Source organism: Hordeum vulgare, chromosome 3H (assembly GCF_904849725.1).
Source record: "Hordeum vulgare subsp. vulgare chromosome 3H, MorexV3_pseudomolecules_assembly, whole genome shotgun sequence".
NCBI lineage: Eukaryota > Viridiplantae > Streptophyta > Magnoliopsida > Poales > Poaceae > Hordeum > Hordeum vulgare.
This window is the reverse complement of record NC_058520.1, coordinates 156,388,013-156,408,340: the sequence shown is the minus strand read 5'-3', so window position 1 is coordinate 156,408,340 and position 20,328 is coordinate 156,388,013. Positions and strand designations below refer to the sequence as shown.

The window sequence follows — 20,328 nt, the reverse complement described above, 5'->3', positions numbered from 1 at the left end:
TAGTTTTATGTATTGAAAAGAGTGGGCATAGAGTAGAAAACTAACAGCCTGTTCCTAGCCGAGTGGTAGATACCCAGTGAAATGAGCGCCAGGTCGTGGGTTCGAGCCCCCGCTCGCGCATTATTTATTGTCAGAAAACAACAGCTATCTGAAAACTTCAGGAAACAACAGTTCTGAAAACAACAGCAACAAGCAACATCTCAATTCAGCTCTCTGATGTAGATAGATCAGCAACACCTCTCTGATGTAGTTAGCAACAGCAACAACAACAACAACAACTGCCGATGGGTGAGGTGGTCGTGGCGTCAGCACCACCACCGCTGGTCACCACCCCCGTCGGTCGCCGCCCCCATCCTCGTCGGTCGCCCCCGCCCCCATCCCCGTCGATCGCCGCCGCCCCGTCCCCGTCGGTCGCCGCCGCCCCCGAGATCTAGATTTGCTAAGTGTTGGAAACTGGCTAAGTGTTGGCCCCTGTCAGAAACTGGCTAAGTGGTGGCCCCTGTCGGAAACTGGCTAAGTGTTGGCCCGTGTCGGAAATTGGCTAAGTGTTGGTCGTCCCCGTCGGTCCCACTTGTCAATGATACGAGAGACCCGCGATTGAATATAATATACACCCGAATACCGATACCTGAGCAACAGTCCCTCTCTAGCCCAGCGGTAGCACACACTTAGAGTCCCCGCTCGGTCGTGGGTGTGGGTTCGAGTCCCCGCTCGCGCAGCTTTTTTCAGGAATTAAGCGCTCGGCCCCTCGTGTCATTGTGTGCTCACCTGCCTGTCAAATGGGTCCTACCTAAGTGACACGTAAGCGAGGCTGTTGAGGTGGCTGCGTAACCAGCCTAGTGCATTCGAACTATTTAGTAACGACCATTCATATTGGTCATTATCACCTAGAAATAAGGCAGTGCCAGGTGCTGTCTGCTTTATGACATTTTCCAGTAAGCAAGTTATGACCTTTCTGATGAAAAAGGTCGTTTTTGGGGTTAGGACCCCTCCGGACAGCTTACGACCAATTGGTGTCAAATGGTCATAGATTTATGACCGTTCCTTCCAGCGTCACTAGCAAAAGGTCGTTATTGACATATTTCTTGTAGTGAGTGCAACATGGGCGTCGAGCTCCCGGTATTGGGAGTCGGCGTTGGGGGTGGGGGGTGTTCGATCAAAAAGGAGACGCCATAACGAACAAGCACCATGAGGAAAAACGATTTTCCACTTGTGATAGTTGTGGTCGGCGGGGTTAAGGAGGAATTTGATGTGGTTGGTGATATGATCATTGAAGATCGGGTGGCGAGGATGAGGAGGAGAGGGTGCCGGGGTGGAGGTGGTGAAGAGGGGGGAAAATTGGGAGATCGGTGTGCCGGTGGTGGCTTGGAAAGTGAAGGGAGGTGGACTAGAGAGAGAGATCGGCGACGTCGCGGCGGAGGCGACCGGGGTGGTGCTCGGAGGCGGCGCCGTGTTGGAGGAGAGGGAGCTCGGAGATGCGGCCGAGTTGGGGGCGCCAGAGTCGGAGGTAGGGGAGGTCATGGCGTCGCCTGGTAACTGATACCAAGTTGAATGATGTAATATTCACTGATGATTATCATTACACAGAGCATGCCCTTATATACAAGAGGAGGAGAGACTGCCCAAGGGAGTCGGCACGCAGGCCTTGTGGGCGTCGAGGATTCTATAATCTAGACATGCACAACCGAAACCGTTACATACATCTTAACACCGGGGAGCATGTTGCTGCCATGGTATATCCAGGCAAGGGAAACACGAGAGGGACTACGTCTGGTTCGCGAGTAGGAGGGGTGGCTAGTGTGGCACAGAGATAGGAGACGAGGCGTGATACACTGGCTCTACGGCTGGATGTGGGGAAGGGATGAACGTCGACCCGTTAGCTGTTATTCGAGACCCACCATTGATTCACCGTATGAAGGTCGACCCAAGAGAGGGTTGAAGATTGCCAACCCAGCCAACTGAAAATGAAGTTCCACACCCACACATAGAAATGACATTTGAACATAATATGGGCCACCGACTCCGGCTTCTGCTTGCAAAGCTGACAAAGGCCATAATTTGGCCATCCTGTGCGCTGCAGCGTGTCAGCAGTCCAGATTCTATCTTGTAGGACGAGCCAGGAGAAGAATTTAATCTTAGGAGGTGCCCAAATCTTCCAGACCATCTGCGGCAATGCAGACTTAATCAACCCGGCAAATTGCATCCTGTATGGTGTGCGGTGGAGTAGCAATCGTCCACCGTGAACTTCCAGCGGATGTTGTCACTAACACCCGGAGCAAGATTGATCTGCTGAACTCTCGACCAAAGATCACAAAATTATTGGAGAAGGATAACTCACAGACCGCCTTGTAAGTTAATATGCCTGACACAAGCATTGGTGTGCATTGCATTAGCTACGCAGTTGTTGGGGCACTTTGAAAGGGCGAAGATGCCCGGAGCAATGACTTTAGGCTTTTGACCATTGAGCCAAGAGGAGTGCCAAAAACTCGTCTTCAAATGGTCCCCAATGGTAATATTCATGGCCGCGTAGAAAAGGTCATTGTCCTTGTCGTCGCATGGGGTTTCGAGGCCAACCCAGACCCTGAGAGGGTCCATCAAAACAAACCATAACCAACGAAGCTTGAGCGTCCGAGAGAATTTATCGAGGTCGAGGATGTCCAAGGATATTATCTTCTCACCAGAAAGGACACGGGATTAGTGGCAGCAGTTCCCGCACCTTAGTCTGCTGCAAGGCGGAGAAGGAATTCGTCATGGATGGTTTCGACTGCTATGTGCAAGCAGTGGCATTTATTCGGCTTGGGTTATGTGGCGTGTTGTGTATAAGTTACACCGACTAAGTTACCGTTCTTGTGGCCCCAACGACACAGATAACGGCGACAGGCAAGCGCCGCCTCTCCGTCAGCATCCACAGATGCGTGATGGGTGTTGGAGCTTTAAATGATGCAGTGGTGGGACATTTGCAATGTTCAAAACTGAAGCGAGGAAGCAAAATACGCTTTGGAATACCTCACCCGTCACGCATCCCGAGGAGAACCGATGGTCAGGATTCCAAGATCATGTGCACCTGAGATCCAAAACACATTTCCGTACTTTATGCATACTAGGAAAAAGGCCCGTGTGTTGCAACGAAAGAAAAAAAATCATAATCTCCAATTGTGGTAATCACATTATGTTCTTAAAATTTTAGGACATTTTTGAAATGCATGAACGTTATTTGAATTATGATGAAAATGACAAAGTATGTTTTGTTAAGTAATGATAACATATGCATAAGAATATTATTTCTTTCTTGCAGATATATGTGTTTGCATTTGTAATCTAAGTGAAGTCTTAATTTGGTTGTAAACATATTAGACAGCTTCGTCGAAAACAATCAATTTCTAAGTACATGCATACCAAATATTCCAAGTTGAGTATCAATATCGATATTCTTAAAAAATTAATTAGCAAAATAGTTTATATATATGAAAAACCAAAGCTAAGCCATTTGTTTACGTAAAGCTTGTATAAACAACATTGTATATTTTTTATACATTAGAACCATTTTTTTGCGTGTGACATCAGAAACATTATTGAGTTTTGATGTCTAATTTTTTAAATACACATTTTACATATGTTGTATGCATCATGAACATTTTTATATACATGTTTTACATTATTTAAATACACGATTAACATTTTTGAAAAGTCCTATTTTTTATGTCTACTTTGTTCCATACACATTACATACTTTTGTATATGTTTTCTTATACACCGGAAAAAAATTTCTATGCACATTTAATTTTTTTTCAATACATGATCAATATTATTCAAAATAAAAGAAAAATATATTATTTATTGTCCATACGCACTGTACATTTTTTTTGTATATATGAAAACTTTTTTGTCTACAAATTTGACAATTCTTTAATCCATGATTAACATGTGTGCAAAGTTTATCGAAATAAAGGCAAAAAAGAGAAAAAAAAATAAAAAAAGTGCGAAATAGAGGAATAAAAAGGGTAATTTTTATTCTTCTATTTCGCATGAACGTTATTTGAATTATGATAAAAATTACAAAATATGTTTTGTTAAGTAATGATAACATATGCATAAAAATACTATTTTTATCTTGCTGATATATGTGTTTGCATTTGTAATCTAAGTGAAGTGTTAATTTGGTTGCAAACATATTAGACAGCTTCATAAAAAACAACCAATTTATAAGTACATGCATACCAAATATTCTAGGTTGGGTATCAGTATGGATATTCTTAAAAAACTAATTAGCAAAACAGTTTATATATATGAAAACCAAAGTTAGGCCATTTGTTTACGTAAAGCTTGTATAAACAAGATTGTATATTTTTTATACATTAGAAATATTTTTTTGCATGTGACATGACAAACATTATTGAGTTTTGATGTCTAATTTTTTTAATACACGTTTTACATATGTTGTATGCATCATGAACATTTTTTATATACATGTTTTACATTATTCAAATACACGACCAACATTTTAGAGAAGTTCTATTTTTTATGTCTACTTTGTTCCATACACATTATATATTTTTATATATGTTTTCTTATACACCAGAAACATTTTCCTATGCATATTTAAAGTTTTTTAAATACATGATCAATATTTTTCAAAATAAAAGAAAATTATATTATTTAGTGTCCATATGCACTGTACATTTTTTTGTATATACGGAAACTTTTTTGTCTACAAATTTGACATTCTTTAATCCATGATTAATATGTGTGCAAAGTTTATCGAAATAAAGGCAAAAAAGATTTTTTTTTTTTGGAAAAAGTGCGAAATAGAAGAATAAAAGGGTATTTTTATTCTTCTATTTCGCATGAATGTTATTTGAATTATGATGAAAATGATAAAGTATGTTTTGTTAAGTAATGATAACATATGCATAAGAATATTATTTTTATCTTGGTGATATATGTGTTTGCATTTGTAATCTAAGTGAAGTATTAATTTGGTTGTAAACATATTAGACAGTTCCATCGAAAACAATTAATTTAGAAGTATATGCATACCAAATATTTCAGGTTGAGTATCAATATCAATATTCTTAAAAAAGTAATTAGCAAAACAGTTTATATATATGAAAAACCAAAGCTAAGCCATTTGTTTATGTAAAGCTTGTATAAACAACATTTTATATTTTTTATACATTAGAAACATTTTTTTGCGTGTGACATCAAAACATTATTGAGTTTTGATGTCTAATTTTTTAATACACATTTTACATATGTTGTATGCATCATGAACATTTTTTATATACATGTTTTACATTATTTGAATACATGATTAACATTTTTGAAAAGTTCTATTTTTTATGTGTACTTTGTTCCATACACATTATATATTTTTGTATATGTTTTCTTATACACCGGAAACATTTTCCTATGCACATTTAAAGTTTTTTAAATACATGATCAATATTTCTCAAAATAAAAGAAAAATATATTATTTATTGTCCATACGCACTGTACAATTTTTGTATATATGGAAACTTTTTTGTCTACAAATTTGACATTTCATTAATCCATGATTAACATGTATGCAAAGTTTATCGAAATAAAGGTAAAAGAGATTTTTTTTAAGTGCAAAATAGAAGAATAAAAAGGGTAGGGCGCGATCCGGATCGAACTTGGGTCTCCTCGGTGAGACAGCGCACAACCAACCGGTTGGGATAGTCCTGTGCGTGTGATAAAATATGGGAACCGCGTCCTTTAGAATTAGAAAGAAAGAGGCGAATTGATGTTCAAAAACGAATTGTTTTTGTCACTTACGGGTGGCATTGGTGGGTAATTTTACAAACTTTACCGACAAATTTAATGACGTACCACAGAAGCAATATGTGCTTTATTAATACTAGCAAAAGAGCCCGTGTGTTGCAACGGAAGAGAAAATAACACACGCTTTGGAAGCAATATATTTTCACATGCATCACATTTATGTTGCCGACGATGACTTTAGTGCTCACACAACGAAAACGCGTTTGAATGTACAGTCACTCAGAATAAGATAAAAAATATGTTGTTTCTCCCCACAAGTTTTTTTAAAGGTGAGCATGTGTGGTTAACGATGTTTTCTTTCCTCTCAATTTGGTTTTAATTTAATGGATGTTTATTGCAATTCGTATCGTCGTCGGAAAAAGAGAAAAAAAGGACCATACCCTACAGATTAAGTTTGCACCAAAATTAATATTTAAGAAGTATTCAACAGTTAAAATAACATCCTATTTAGATTCTACATATTTTTTAATCAAATTTCATATATAACATGTTAAAATCGGAGTTACGGTTTAAAAGATATGAATAATTTTGTTTTAGATAAAATTTGGATTGATTAACTGAAAAGTTAGGGTTTTTTTTGTTAAAATACGGAGGGCGGGTTGATTACCTGAAACATCAGGGGGGTTTCTGAACAATGCAAAAAATAATTGGTTTTCTGACTTAAATCCAGACTGCGTGTTGATTTCAAGAAACGTCGGAGGCTTTTTTGTAAAAGTGACATGACGAAACGTTTTTCTCACTTAAGGAAGGACTGCGGGTTGATTAACTGAAAACACAGAGACTTTTTCGTAAAAATGCCATGATGGATGACCAGAAATCGTATTTTCTTTACTATTACTAGCACAAGGGCCCGTGCATTGCAACAGAGCACAAATTTTTATTGGTTCGACATTTTGTAAAAGCATAATAAACCATGTGTTAGAGAGAATACAAAATAAATAAAGGTGTGCTTAGAAAACTGAAAAACATTTTATCAATCAAACAACTTTTATTATTTGGTGGTTCAAATGAATGGTGTCAAAGATACACATCAACATTGTCAACTATAGAATTTGCAAACAATGCGAGCTCGGTAGTCATGTGACATGTTTCCAATTGCAATAGAGAAGATTCCATTTTAACTTGTTACATGAAATTTATATTTTTTTCTAGAAGAATTATTTCCTGAGGGAGGAAGAAGCACTCTGTATTATATATAAATATTACGCCCTACCAAAATAAATATGGCTCAATACCCCAACATATGAGCATCCTTTATTTTTTTATTTTAGTATGGTGGTTCATCATGTTTCCATCTATCTTTTCCCCACCCTAGTTAATGATGTCCGCGGTGTCCATGTGATCGTATTTTGTCATTTTGATGCCCACTTATATTTTGTGTGAAATGCATAGATAGTTTTTTACTTAGCGAGCATTTTTTGAATCGTTGAACTTTTTTGAAATTGGAGAACAAGTTTTGAAATTCATGCTTTTTTTAGTTTATGTGAACATTTTTTTAAAGTTTCATAGATATTTTCTTAAAATTCACGAATATATTTTAAACACATGATCATTTTCCAAATTATGAACGTTTTTTATTTGCTGAATATATTTTTTAATATCGTGAATTCTTTTATAATATGCCAACATTTTTCTAAAATCATCAACAATTTTTTGAATCCGTAAACATTTTATGATTCCCCAAAACCTTTTCTGGATTCTAGAACATTTGATGATTTGATGATTTTTTCAGAACTCGCAACTGTTAAAATTTGGATTTCTGAAAATACCTATTTAATTTAGAAAACAAATAAATTGAAATAAAAAGATTGGCAGGCCTATGAACCCGTGCTTGGACAAAGAAGGTGCATGCTTGGTGCTAATAAAGAAAGAAAAAGTTCCTAAAAAAGAGAAGGGGGAGAAAAAAGTGTTAGAACCGGGGATCGAACTTAGTTCTCCCCAAAGAAAGAGTGGCACTCAAGCCAGTACGCCTCAAGCATGCTCAGGATAGATCAGGGTCTCCCACTTTAAGAACCGTAGAGGACAGTGACCTGGACAGAAAAAGATTCGAATCGTTTTCTTTATTTATGGGTGGCATAGTGGGTAATTTAAGTCAACTTCGATGACAATTTTAATGACGTACGGCAGAAGCAATAGCTGCTTTCTTATTAGGGAAAGAATAGATATAGATATAGATATCTATCCCTACTAATAAAACACCTATTGCTTCTGTGGTACGTCATTAAAATTGCAATCAAAATTTTCTAATATTACCCACCAATGCCATCTATAAGTTATAAAAAACGTTTTGCAGGGAATCCTCGCATGGGCCGGCCCAAGCATAGGGACCAGCTATACTACGCTCTGCTCGCTGGAAAATAAATAGCACGCCCATTTCGGCCAGCCCATGGGCAGCGGCCTGTTTTTTAGTTTTTTAATTATTATTTATCTCTTCTTTGTTATTTTTTATAATTCAAATAAATCAAAAAAACTTTCGACATTCAAAAATATATATTTACATAAATATTTGATAAAACATAAAATGTTTGCTAATTCAAAAATTGTTCGGGATTTTTGTAAAAATGTTTGCATATTAAAAAAATCATAATTTTGAAGAAAACATTCGTGAATAAAAAAAAGTCCATCATTTTTAGCAATTTCTTTAGTGCAATTAAAAAATGTTGGATAGTTCAAAAAATGAATTATTCGGCAATTCTCAAGAAAATACTTGAAAACAGTTTGTAATATAAAATATTATTTGGAATTTTAAAAAAGTTTATAAATAGTAAAAAATGTTCTCGATTTTAAAAATGTTCCCGAATTTGTAAAATTGTTCACGAATGATCGAATGTATGCAGTTCAACAGTAATACTTTTGAGTCTTTCAGATTATATATCTGAGTGAATTTTGAAGAATCAATTGTCATGGTTGATCGAAATATTATACTATATTTTAAAAAATGTTTCTTAGAATTCAGAATCATTCTTTGAGTTACCAAGTTTTTGACAACCATGATAGTTTTTAAAAAATATGAACATTGTTTCAACTTGTGAATTGTGAATAAAATTTTAAAAAAATTATTTTCTTGCATTTGTGAACAAGTTTTCAAAATCATGCGATGAGATATGAACATAATATGGTCATTGTCATTGAAGATGGTGGTTTTTTTCTTCCGTTGCAACGCACGGGCCCTTTTGCTAGTAGACTATTAAAAGATTTGTTTGAGGGCCACCGCGCCTCGGACTGTCAATTACGTGTGAAGCTATCCCCATGGAGGAAAAATTGTGCGTTAGGCGGTACTTAAACCGGGAACGTCCAGATTGGACTCAGTCTCCGGTGAAAAAAAACAATCTATCCCTACTAATAAAGCACCGACGGCTCTTGTCGTACGTCGCGGCGTTTTTTGCATAAAAGCCCTCCATTTCTAGGTATTCAACCCGCAATCCCTATGTAAATGGATCGAGAAAACGCTTCGTGTTTTCAGAACGCCCCCTATATTTGTAAGAATTTCAATCGCGATCCTTTGTTTCATCTTATCCAGATGCTCCCTCTCCAGCCGCAGCGACGTGAGGGTCCGTGCCGCGGCCGCCAACCCGACGGCTCCGCGGCTCCCGACGCGGCCGGCTGCGAGGCACACTGTTGCGAGCCGCCGATCAAGCCCAACGGTGAAGCGGCAAAGGAGGCGGCGCTGGACGGCGTCGGCATCCACCAGAGGAGGGGCTCCGCCGCGAGAGTGATGACCAAGGAGGAGGAGTACTGTTGCTTCAACTCGGCGGAGGAGAAGGAGGAGGCCATGGAGGAGAGTGGAAGAACAGGTTGTGGAAGATGTGCGTCTACGCCATCACCTTGGGCATGCTCGTCGCGATGCGAGGGTGGAGGACCCCGTGCGCGTCAGCGTGGGTGTGAACCACCAGCTCGCGGCGGCCGATCCGGTGGACGCGGAGCCGTCCCGGGCGGCCATGTACGACCCCAAGACCAACTACACTTCGCCGCGGCAGCGGTTCCTCTACTACAAGCCCAACCCCCGCGTCGACATCTACTATCACGGCCGCGCTGGCGTCAGGCGCCTCGAGGACGGCTTGGCCGCTGCCTCCGAGAGTGTTGGGGAACGTCGCATGGGAAACAAAAATTTTCCTACGCGCACCAAGACCTATTCATGGTGATGTCCATCTACGAGAGGGGATGAGTGATCTACGTACCCTTGTAGACCGTACAGCAGAAGCGTTAGAGAACGCGGTTGATGTAGTGGAACGTCCTCACGTCCCTTGATCCGCCCCGCGAACAATCCCGCGATCAGTCCCACGATCTAGTACCGAACGGACGGCACCTCCGCGTTCAGCACACGTACAGCTCGACGATGATCTCGGCCTTCTTGATCCAGCAAGAGAGACGGAGAGGTAGAAGAGTTCTCCGGCAGCGTGACGGCGCTCCGGAGGTTGGTGATGACCTTGTCTCAGCAGGGCTCCGCCCGAGCTCTGCAGAAACGCGATCTAGAGGAAAAACCGTGGAGGTATGTGGTCGGGCTGCCGTGGAAAAGTCGTCTCAAATCAGCCCTAAAACCTCCGTATATATAGGTGGGAGGGAGGGGGGCCTTGCCTTGGGGTCCAAGGACCCTCAAGGAGTCGGCCGAGCCAAGGGGGAGGACTCTCCCCCCCAAACCGAGTTGGACTAGGTTTGGTGGGAGGGAGTCCCCTTCCCTTCCCACCTCCTCCCTTTTTTTCCTTTTTCCTTTGATTTCTTATCCTTGGCGCATAGGGCCCTTTTGGGCTGTCCCACCAGCCCACTAAGGGCTGGTGCGCCACCCTTATGGCCTATGGGCTTCCCCGGGGTGGGTTGCCCCCCCGGTGAACTCCCGGAACCCATTCGTCATTCCCGGTACATTCCCGGTAACTCCGAAAACCTTCCGGTAATCAAATGAGGTCATCCTATATATCAATCTTCGTTTCTGGACCATTCCGGAAACCCTCGTGACGTCCGTGATTTCATCCGGGACTCCGAACAACATTCGGTAACCAACCATATAACTCAAATATGCATAAAACAACGTCGAACCTTAAGTGTGCAGACCCTGCGGGTTCGAGAACTATGTAGACATGACCCAAGAGACTCCTCGGTCAATATCCAATAGCGGGACCTGGATGCCCATATTGGATCCTACATATTCTACGAAGATCTTATCGTTTGAACCTCAGTGCCAAGGATTCGTATAATCCCGTATGTCATTCCCTTTGTCCTTCGGTATGTTACTTGCCCGAGATTCGATCGTCAGTATCCGCATACCTATTTCAATCTCGTTTACCGGCAAGTCTCTTTACTCGTTCCGTAATACAAGATCCCGAACTTACAGTAAGTTACATTGCTTGCAAGGCTTGTGTGTGATGTTGTATTACCGAGTGGGCCCCGAGATACCTCTCCGTCACACGGAGTGACAAATCCCAGTCTTGATCCATACTAACTCAACTAACACCTTCGGAGATACCTGTAGAGCATCTTTATAGTCACCCAGTTACGTTGCGACTTTGATACACACAAAGCATTCCTCCGGTGTCAGTGAGTTATATGATCTCATGGTCATAGGAATAAATACTTGACATGCAGAAAACAGTAGCAACAAAATGACACGATCAACATGCTACGTCTATTAGTTTGGGTCTAGTCCATCACGTGATTCTCCCAATGACGTGATCCAGTTATCAAGCAACGACACCTTGTTCATAATCAGAAGACACTGACTATCATCGATCAACTGGCTAGCCAACTAGAGGCATGCTAGGGACGGTGTTTTGTCTATGTATCCACACATGTAAATGAGTCTTCATTCAATACAATTATAGCATGGATAATAAACTATTATCTTGATACAGGAATTATAATAATAACTATATATTTATTATTGCCTCTAGGGCATAATTCCAACAGTCTCCCACTTGCACTAGAGTCAATAATCTAGTCCACACATCACCATGTGATTTACATTGTAATAAATCTAACACCCATACAGTTCTAGTGTCGATCATGTTTTGGCCGTGGAAGAGGATTAGTCAGCGGGTCTGCTACATTCAGATCCGTGTGCACTTTGCATATATTTACGTCCTCTTCCTCGACGTAGTCGCGGATGAGGTTGAAGCGTCGTTTGATGTGTCTGGTCTTCTTGTGAAACCGTGGTTCCTTTGCTAAGGCAATGGCACCCGTGTTGTCACAGAACAAGGTTATTGGATCCAGTGCACTTGGCACCACTCCAAGATCCGTCATGAACTGCTTCATCCAGACACCCTCCTTAGCCGCCTCTGAGGCAGCCATGTACTCCGCTTCACATGTAGAATCTGCTACGACGCTTTGCTTGGAACTGCACCAGCTTACTGCACCCCCATTAAGAATAAATACGTATCCGGTTTGCGACTTAGAGTCGTCCGGATCTGTGTCAAAGCTTGCATCGACGTAACCTTTTACGGCGAGCTCTTCGTCACCTCCATACACGAGAAACATCTCCTTAGTCCTTTTCAGGTACTTCAGGATATTCTTGACCGCTGTCCAGTGATCCACTCCTGGATTACTCTGGAAACTTCCTGCCATACTTATGGCCAGGCTAACATCCGGTCTAGTGCACAGCATCGCATACATGATAGAACCTATGGCTGAAGCATAGGGGACGGAGCGCATATGCTCTCTATCTTCATCAGTTGCTGGGCACTGAGTCTTACTCAATCTCGTACCTTGTAAAACTGGCAAGAACCCTTTCTTGGACTGTTCCATTTTGAACCTCTTCAAAACTTTATCAAGGTATGTGCTTTGTGAAAGTCCTATCAGGCGTTTTGATCTATCCCTATAGATCTTAATGCCTAGAATGTAAGCAGCTTCTCCTAGGTCCTTCATAGAGAAACTTTTATTCAAGTAACCTTTTATGCTCTCCAAAAGCTCTACGTTGTTTCCAATCAGCAATATGTCATCCACATATAATATTAGAAACGCCACAGAGCTCCCACTCACTTTCTTGTAAATACAAGATTCTCCAACCACTTGTATAAACCCAAATGCTTTGATCACCTCATCAAAGCGTTTGTTCCAACTCCGAGATGCTTGCACCAGTCCATAAATGGATCGCTGGAGCTTGCACACCTTGTCAGCATTTTTAGGATCGACAAAACCTTCGGGTTGCATCATATACAACTCTTCCTTAAGGAAACCGTTAAGGAACGCCGTTTTGACATCCATCTGCCAGATTTCATAATCGAAAAATGCAGCTATTGCTAACATGATTCTGACGGACTTAAGCATCGCTACGGGTGAGAAAGTCTCATCGTAGTCAACTCCTGGAACTTGTGAAAAACCCTTTGCCACAAGTCGAGCTTTATAAATGGTCACATTACCGTCAGCGTCTGTCTTCTTCTTAAAGATCCATTTGTTCTGAATAGCCTTGCGACCCTCAGGTAGTATCTCCAAAGTCCACACTTTGTTCTCATACATGGATCCTATCTCGGATTTCATGGCTTCTAGCCATTTGTTGGAATCTGGGCCCACCATTGCTTCTTCATAATTTACAGGTTCATTGTTGTCTAACAACATGATTGATAAGACAGGATTACCGTACCACTCTGGAGCAGCGCGTGATCTCGTCGACCTGCGTGGTTCAACATAAACTTGAACTGGAGTTTCATGATCATCATCATTAACTTCCTCCTCAACCGGCGTCGCAACGACAGAGGTTTCCCCTTGCCCTGCGCCACCATCCAGAGGGATGAGAGGTTCGACAACCTCGTCAAGTTCTATCTTCCTCCCACTCAATTCTCTCGAGAGAAACTCCTTCTCGAGAAAAGCTCCGTTTTTAGCAACAAACACTTTGCCCTCGGATTTGAGATAGAAGGTGTACCCAACTGTCTCTTTTGGGTAACCTATGAAGACGCACTTTTCCGCTTTGGGTTCCAGCTTTTCAGGCTGAAGCTTTTTGACATAAGCATCACATCCCCAAACTTTAAGAAACGACAACTTTGGCCTTTTGCCATACCACAGTTCGTATGGTGTCGTCTCAACGGATTTTGATGGTGCCCTATTTAAAGTGAATGCAGCTGATTCTAATGCATAACCCCAAAATGATAACGGCAAATCAGTAAGAGACATCATAGATCGCACCATCTCTAACAAAGTACGATTACCACGTTCGGACACACCATTACGCTGTGGTGTTCCAGGCGGTGTTAACTGCGAAACAATTCCACATTGTCTTAAGTGAGCACCAAACTCGAAACTCAGATATTCACCCCCACGATCAGACCGTAGGAACTTGATCTTCTTGTTACGATGATTTTCCACTTCACTCTGAAATTGCTTGAACTTTTCAAATGTTTGAGACTTGTGCTTCATCAAGTAGACATAACCATATCTACTTAAATTGTCAGTGAAGGTGAGAAAATAACGATATCCGCCGCGTGCCTCCACGCTCATTGGACCACACACATCGGTATGTATGATTTCCAACAAGTAACTTGCACGCTCCATTGTTCCGGAGAACGGAGTCTTAGTCATCTTGCCCATGAGGCATGGTTCGTACGTGTCAAGTGAATCAAAGTCAAGTGACTCCAAAAGTCCATCAACATGGAGTTTCTTCATGCGCTTTACACCAATATGACCCAAGCGGCAGTGCCACAAAAATATGGCGCTATCATTGTTTACTCTAACTCTTTTGGTCTCAATGTTATGTATATGCGTATCGCTATCAAGATTCAATATGAACAATCCTCTCACATTTGGTGCATGACCATAAAAGATGTTACTCATAGAAATAGAACAACCATTATTCTCAGACTTAAAAGAGTAACCGTCTCGCAATAAACAAGATCCAGAGATAATGTTCATGCTCAACGCAGGCACTAAATAACAATGATTTAAGTTCATCACTAATCCCGATGGTAGCTGAAGTGACACTGTGCCGACGGCGATTGCATCAACCTTGGAACCATTTCCTACGCGCATCGTCACTTCGTCTTTCGCCAGCCTTCGTCTATTCCGCAGTTCCTGTTTCGAGTTGCAAATGTGAGCAACAGAACCGGTATCGAATACCCAGGCACTACTACGAGAGCCGGTTAAGTACACATCAATAACATGTATATCAAATATACCTGATTTTTCTTTGCCCGCCTTCTTATCTGCCAGATACTAGGGGCAATTGCGCTTCCAGTGACCCATACCCTTGCAATAGAAGCACTCTGTTTCAGGCTTAGGTCCAGCCTTGGGTTTCTTCGGCGGATTGGCAACAGGCTTGCCGCTCTTCTTCGAATTGCCCTTCTTGCCTTTGCCGTTTCTCTTGAAACTAGTGGTCTTGCTCACCATCAACACTTAATGCTCTTTACGGAGTTCAGACTCTGCGACTTTCAGCATCGCAAACAACTCGCCGGGAGACTTGTTCATCCCTTGCATGTTGTAGTTCAACACAAAGCCCTTATAGCTTGGCGGTAGTGATTGAAGGATTCTGTCAGTGATAGCTTCTTGCGGGAGTTCAATCCCCAGCTCAGCTAGACGGTTTGAGTACCCAGACATTTTGAGCACATGTTCACTTACAGACGAGTTTTCCTCCATCTTGCAAGCATAGAATTTATCGGAGGTCTCATACCTCTCGATCCGGGCGTTCTTCTGAAAGATAAAATCCAACTCCTGGAACATCTCAAATGCTCCATGACGCTCAAAGCAACGTTGAAGTCCCGGTTCTAAGCCATACAAGACTGCACATTGAACTATTGAGTAGTCCTCCTTACGTGCTAACCAAGCATTCTTAACATCCTGATCAGCCGTAGCGGGTGGTTCATCTCCTAGCGCAGCATTAAGGACATAATCCTTCTTCCCAGCTTGTAAGATTAGCTTAAGATTACGAGCCCAGTCTACAAAGTTGCTTCCATCATCTTTCAACTTAGCTTTCTCTAGGAACGTATTAAAATTCAGGATGACTGTCGCGTGAGCCATGATCTACAACACAAATATATTCAAAGTGGACTTAGACTATGTTCAAGATAATTAGAGTTCAACTTAATCAAATTATATGCTAAACTCCCACTCAAAAAGTACATCTCTCTAGTCATTTGAGTGGTTCATGATCCACTTACACTATCCCAAGTCCGATCATCACGTGAGTTGAGTATAGTTTCAGTGGTAAGCATCCCTATGCTAATCATATCAACTATATGATTCATGATCGACCTTTCGGTCTCATGTGTTCCGAGGCCATGTGTGCACATGCTAGGCTCGTCAAGCTTAACCCGAGTGTTCCGCGTGCGCAACTGTTTTGCACCCGTTGTATGTGAACGTTGAGTCTATCACACCCGATCATCACATGGTGTCTCGAAACGACGAACTGTAGCAACGGTGCACAGTCGGGGAGAACACAATTTCGTCTTGAAATTTTAGTGAGAGATCACCTCATAATGCTACCGTCGTTCTAAGCAAAATAAGGTGCATAAAAGGATTAACATCACATGCAATTCATAAGTGACATGATATGGCCATCATCACGTGCTTCTTGATCTCCATCACCAAAGCACCGGCACGATCTTCTTGTCACCGGCGCCACACCATGATCATCCATCAACGTGTTGCCATCGGGGTTGTCGTGCTACTTATGCTATTACTACTAAAGCTACATCCTAGCAAAATAGTAAACGCATCTGCAAGCACAACCGTTAGTATAAAGACAACCCTATGGCTCCTGCCGGTTGCCGTACCATCGACGTGCAAGTCGATATTTCTATTACAACATGATCATCTCATACATCCAATATATCACATCACATCGTTGGCCATATCACATCACAATCATACCCTGCAAAAACAAGTTAGACGTCCTCTAATTTTGTTGTTGCATGTTTTACATGGTGACCAAGGGTATCTAGTAGGATCGCATCTTACTTACGCAAACACCACAACGGAGATATATGAGTTGCTATTTAACCTCATCCAAGGACCTCCTCGTTCAAATCCGATTCAACTAAAGTTGGAGAAACCGTCACTTGCCAGTCATCTTTGAGCAAAGGGGGTTACTCGTAACGATGAAACCAGTCTCTCGTAAGCGTACGAGTAATGTCGGTCCAAGCCGCTTCAATCCAACAATACCGCGGAATCAAGAAAAGACTAAGGAGGGCAGCAAAACGCACATCACCGCCCACAAAAACTTTTGTGTTCTACTCGAGAAGACATCTACGCATGAACCTAGCTCATGATGCCACTGTTGGGGAACGTCGCATGGGAAACAAAAATTTTCCTACGTGCACGAAGACCTATCATGGTGATGTCCATCTACGAGAGGGGATGAGTGATCTACGTACCCTTGTAGACCATACATCAGAAGCGTTAGAGAACGCGGTTGATGTAGTGGAACGTCCTCACGTCCCTCGATCCGCCCCGCGAACAATCCCGCGATCAGTCCCACGATCTAGTACCGAACAGACGGCACCTCCGCGTTCAGCACACGTACAGCTCGACGATGATCTCGGCCTTCTTGATCCAGCAAGAGAGACGGATAGGTAGAAGAGTTCTCCGGCAGCGTGACGGCGCTCCGGAGGTTGGTGATGACCTTGTCTCAGCAGGGCTCCGCCCGAGCTCTGCAGAAACGCGATCTAGAGGAAAAACCGTGGAGGTATGTGGTCGGGCTGCCGTGGAAAAGTCGTCTCAAATCAGCCCTAAAACCTCCGTATATATAGGTGGGAGGGAGGGGGGCCTTGCCTTGGGGTCCAAGGACCCTCAAGGAGTCGGCCGAGCCAAGGGGGAGGACTCTCCCCCCCAAACCGAGTTGGACTAGGTTTGGTGGGAGGGAGTCCCCTTCCCTTCCCACCTCCTCCCTTTTTTTTCCTTTTTCCTTTCATTTCTTATCCTTGGCGCATAGGGCCCTTTTGGGCTGTCCCACCAGCCCACTAAGGGCTGGTGCGCCACCCTTATGTCCTATGGGCTTCCCCGGGGTGGGTTGCCCCCCCGGTGAACTCCCGGAACCCATTCGTCATTCCCGGTACATTCCCGGTAACTCCGAAAACCTTCCGGTAATCAAATGAGGTCATCCTATATATCAATCTTCGTTTCCGGACCATTCCGGAAACCCTCGTGACATCCGTGATCTCATCCGGGACTCCGAACAACATTCGGTAACCAACCATATAACTCAAATATGCATAAAACAACGTCGAACCTTAAGTGTGCAGACCCTGCGGGTTCGAGAACTATGTAGACATGACCCGAGAGACTCCTCGGTCAATATCCAATAGCGGGACCTGGATGCCCATATTGGATCCTACATATTCTACGAAGATCTTATCGTTTGAACCTCAGTGCCAAGGATTCGTATAATCCCGTATGTCATTCCCTTTGTCCTTCGGTATGTTACTTGCCCGAGATTCGATCGTCAGTATCCGCATACCTATTTCAATCTCGTTTACCGGCAAGTCTCTTTACTCGTTCCATAATACAAGATCCCGCAACTTACACTAAGTTACATTGCTTGCAAGGCTTGTGTGTGATGTTGTATTACCGAGTGGGCCCCGAGATACCTCTCCGTCACACGGAGTGGCAAATCCCAGTCTTGATCCATACTAACTCAACTAACACCTTCGGAGATACCTGTAGAGCATCTTTATAGTCACCCAGTTACGTTGCGACTTTGATACACACAAAGCATTCCTCCGGTGTCAGTGAGTTATATGATCTCATGGTCATAGGAATAAATACTTGACATGCAGAAAACAGTAGCAACAAAATGACACGATCAACATGCTACGTCTATTAGTTTGGGTCTAGTCCATCACGTGATTCTCCCAATGACGTGATCCAGTTATCAAGCAACGACACCTTGTTCATAATCAGAAGACACTGACTATCATCGATCAACTGGCTAGCCAACTAGAGGCATGCTAGGGACGGTGTTTTGTCTATGTATCCACACATGTAAATGAGTCTTCATTCAATACAATTATAGCATGGATAATAAACTATTATCTTGATACAGGAATTATAATAATAACTATATATTTATTATTGCCTCTAGGGCATAATTCCAACAGAGAGCAGCGACGAGACCGACGCCACCACCACCACGGAGGACGACCCGCTCGCTGGAGATGAAGACCTCATGAAGGAGGAACAAGAGCAAGCACAGCAGATTCACCTGTCCGAGCAGCAGTCAGCTCTCACCGCTCCATCCGAAGATGCCGTCTCCGTCGAGGCTTGCGTCCTGGCACCAGAGCCCTTGCTGGGCTCGCCGCGGCCTCCTCCTCTGCTGCTGTCATCGGAGGCTGCTGCGGTGATGCCCGAGCCGGCTCGCGTCTCTGCACCGGACCCTATGGCGACTCCTCCACGAGCTCGCGCAGCACTGACGCCAGAGCCTCAGCTTGGGGTGCGAGCTCCAGAAAAGAAGGAGAAGGGATCCGCGTTGAGGTTCCTGTTCCCCCTAGCCTTCATGCTATTCATGTGCTGCTTCTGTGTGCGTGCTGCTGCAACCAGATTCCCTGATCATGTCGAACACCGCCTTGTCGAGGGCGTCCAACTTTCTGTCAGTTCAAGAATCACACCCTGTGGAGTTGGCTGCTTGGCTCAAGCAATGGTCAAGCAGTTCATTGGATTCGATCACGTCTTACTGGGAGGCTCTGTCTTCTACATCCACACAAGAACAAGACTACTTTGGCCCCCACTTTGCAGCCAACTGGAGTGCTGCAGCTGCCGATGGTAACCATGGTACCGCTGATTTCTACTACAACTTTGCTGACACGTGGCCAGTGCCAAATGAAGAGCCTATAAGCAGCGCCAATGCCTTCACTGCAGAGCCGGAAGGTGATGTTGTGGTGGAAGAAAGATCTGATGCATCAGACTACTACGACATGGTAGTAGATGAGTTTGATGTCGAAATGTCAGAAGAAGCTCCAGGTAGCAGCTATGGTGGTGCTAGTGTCTTGGAGGAGCATTGGAACATCCAGGATGCAGTTTCTGAAGCAAGCAGTGCTGACTTGATTGCAGAATCAGAGGGTGTTGCTGTAATGGAAGAAGAATCTGATGCATCAGGCTACTCCAATGCAGTAGACAAGCTTAATGCTGGACTATCAGAAGCAGCTCCAGGCAGCAGCAATGGCAAAGAGATGGCATCCTCCAGTTAGGATCTGGACACCCCATCCCAACCCACTGGGCAGCGTGAACAAGATGTTGACAGTGAAGAGCCCGAGGAGAACCACGGCAGTGGCAAGGAGGTCTATTAGGATGCATTCTTATAATTTATTTACTAATGTTTGTTGCATGGATGATGTGCTCACATACTTTTGGAGACCATGGGGATCATACGATTACTTGCAGGGAACTAAACGAAGAGAGGATTACACTGGAATAGTTTGGTGCATGAATAGTCTGTCACTCTTTCTTTGGTATTCATAATTTGACACCTTCCTTTTTCTTTACCTTAGATGTGCATTTATTTGTTTCAGTCTATCGGTAGCGACTTTATATGCAATGTGGATGTCAAGAAGAATTAGGTGACCTTATTACACTGGAATTTTAAAGCCATGAATGTGTGCTGGACAGTTTCATTTGTCTATT

General features: G+C 42.9%; 1 pseudogene; it reads left to right on the top strand.

The window, feature by feature from the left end:
• Positions 1-9,740: 9,740 nt before the first annotated feature.
• On the top strand, positions 9,741-20,291 carry LOC123439720 (annotated as a pseudogene).
• The last annotated feature ends 37 nt before the right edge of the window (positions 20,292-20,328 follow it).